The sequence below is a fragment of the Bubalus kerabau genome, chromosome X (genome assembly GCF_029407905.1).
Source record: "Bubalus kerabau isolate K-KA32 ecotype Philippines breed swamp buffalo chromosome X, PCC_UOA_SB_1v2, whole genome shotgun sequence".
Lineage (NCBI taxonomy): Eukaryota > Metazoa > Chordata > Mammalia > Artiodactyla > Bovidae > Bubalus > Bubalus kerabau.
This window is the reverse complement of record NC_073647.1, coordinates 73,163,203-73,166,343: the sequence shown is the minus strand read 5'-3', so window position 1 is coordinate 73,166,343 and position 3,141 is coordinate 73,163,203.

The window sequence follows — 3,141 nt, the reverse complement described above, 5'->3', positions numbered from 1 at the left end:
TTAATTAATTGACCAGTCTTGAATTGATTTGGCGGCACCGGAGAGATGGCAAAAGTGGCCATCCACAGAGAATCATTTGGGAGCTGTTCAAGGGTGGGGGTGGAGTGAGGGAAGGGGTACTTGGTGTAACCTGAGTCCAGGCATGAGTCTGATGAATGTAGAAGCCTTGGCTCTATTTATCCAGGTGGGGATGGGGCTGGTAGATTGGAGAAGGGGTTCCTTTTCTAGTTGGGATATTTGTGTGGTGTTCGGGGTTACATGGTTTTGAAACCCCTCTGAGATTGGACTCAAAAAGCCAGAGTTACAGTGGCCAGGTCATTCAAGACTTCACTTACTTCCTACCACACTCAACTTGTCCTTTGCCCATTTTAGGGTAGGCTGTGAAGAAAATTCCTTATTCCTTGAGCTCTGCCTCCTGACAGGAGAGGATGCCCACTCAAAGGAGGCATCTCCAAGCTCCACAGGACTGTCCTCAAGCACAGTCCTCATTCCCTGTCCTTGCAACACTAACCCAGACACACTAGAGATGAATTCCTATGTCCAGGATATTTCCAGGCAGTTGAACTTTGTCAGAAATGAAGTATCCAAAACAGATAATGTAATAGCTCTCCATGGTCACCAGATGGCACTATGATATCACGATTAAACTCAAATGCAGTACCCTTTTTTAAGAATGAGAAATTTTTTCCCAAATAAAAAGGTAGAAAATATCATGTATGAAACGAGTTGCCAGTCCAGGTTCGATGCACGATACTGGATGCTTGGGGCTAGTGCACTGGGACGACCCAGAGGGATGGTATGGGCAGGGAGGAGGGAGGAGGGTCCAGGATGGGGAACACATGTATACCTGTGGTGGATTCATTTCGATATTTGGCAAAACTAATACAATTTTGTAAAGTTTAAAAATAAAATAAAAATTTTAAAAAAAGGTAGAAAAAGAAAAGAATTAACAGTTTTTTGATTGCCTGCTATGTGTCAGACTCCATGCACTATGCTTTAAAAATGAGAACTCATCTGAATTCACTTAAACATATGAAGTGCTGTCATTGTCTCTGTTTTTAAAAAATGACATGAAGGAACACAGAGGCTAAATAACACGTAAATAAATAACAACTCAAGGTTGCTGATCAGTAATTATATAATGATTATTAATCAGATAATAATGTCCATTTGATGCCTAACACTTGAGCTTTTTCTTGAAAATATGCTGTCTCCAGAAAGTGGTAACATCTTCCCTACATCTGTATTACCACCTGTGTATCCATAATACCATACTAAGAAGTGTGCAAATAGCACACCAAATGTTTCTCTCAGAATCCTTACCTCTCTAACTTACATACTCATGTATATACTTAAGTATGCACATATATAATGTCAGTCGACTTGGTCTTCCCAGAATAAATCCAGTGCATGAACTTGTATCAATATGTATTGGATAACGACATAAACGACTTTCAAAATAATAACGTTGGGTGAAAGAAGGGGAAAAAAGGGTGCATCCTGCCTGGTTCCATTCACATAAAATCTCAAAAATTCAGACTACTCTATCAGTTCATTTCAGTTCAGTCACTCATGTCTGACTCTTTGTGACCCCATGAATCACAGCACGCCAGGCCTCCCTGTCCATCACCAACTCCAGGAGTTTACTCAAACTCATGTCCATTGAGTCGGTGATGCCATCCAGCCATCTCATCCTCTGCCGTCCCCTTCTCCTCCTGCCCCAAATCCCTCCCAGCATCAGGGTCTTTTCCCATGAGTCAGCTCTTCGCATGAGGTGGCCACAGTATTGGAGTTTCAGCTTCAGCATCAGTCCTTCCAATGAACACCCAGGACTGATCTCCTTTAGAATGGACTGGTTGGATCTCCTTGCAGTCCAAGGGACTCTCAAGAGTTTTCTCAAACACCACAGTTCAAAGGCATCAATTCTTCGGTGCTCAGCTTTCTTCACAGTCCAACTCTCACATCCATACATGACCACTGGAAAAACCATAGCCTTGACTAGACAGACCTTTGTTGGCAAAGTAATGTCTCTGCTTTTTAATATGCTATCTAGGTTGGTCGTAACTTTCCTTCTACTCTATAGTAATGTAAAATTTCTCATTGGTTGCCTGGGGAGGTGGGAACAGGAGAGAGGAAAGGAATACATAGTAACCTGAGGATCATTTGGGGAGTAATGATTAGGTTCATTATTCTGAAACTTTGTGTATCAATTGTCAAGTTGGTTACATTACTCTATGTGCGTGCTAAGTCACTTCAGTCTTGTCTGACTCTTCAGGACACTATGGGCCATAATCCACCAGGCACTTCTGCCCATAGGATTCTCCAGGCAAGAATACTGGAGTGTCTTGCCATGGCTTCCTCCAGGGGATCTTCCCCACTTAAGGATGGAACCCGTCTGTTAGGTCTCCTGCATTGTCAGCCAGGTTCTTTACTACTAGCACCACCTGGGAAGCCTACTCAATTATCTGCATTTCTCAAAATGCAACTGAATTTTAGTATAAATAAATTTTTAAGAAATAAAGCATTATAACACTTTAACCATCTCCCTCTAATCTTTCAAAGTTTCATACATATTATATCTGAGTACATTAAAAATTCCTCCAGATAATGTTACAATTTTTTGCTTTCAACAGGCCTACATATTTTAAAGAACTTAAAGGGGAGAAAATAGTTTTTATATTTACCATTTTGTTTCACTTCTTTACTCCCAAAGTTCCAAGATTCTCTTTAGTATCATTTATATTCACCCTGAAGAACTCTCTGTAGCGTTTCTTTTAGAGCTGTTGATGAATTCTCTGTTTTTCCTTCATCTGAGGATATCTCTATTTTGCCTTTATTTCTGAAGAATATTTTTGTTGGATATAGAGTTCAGGGTTGGCAGTTGTTCCCTTTAAGTGATTTAAAGACATTATTCTTTTCTGCCTTCCATGGATTCTGATGAGAAATCCACAGTATTTCAAATTTTTGTTAATATTATGTGTATTATGTGTCATTTTGCTCTATATGCTTTCAAAATTTTTCTTTTTCTTTAGTGTTCAGCAGTATTGTTATCTATCTAGGCAGGATTTTCTTTCTGTTTACACATTTGGATTTCACTGAGTTTTTGAATGTGTAAATATGTCTTTGATCAAATTTTGGGAC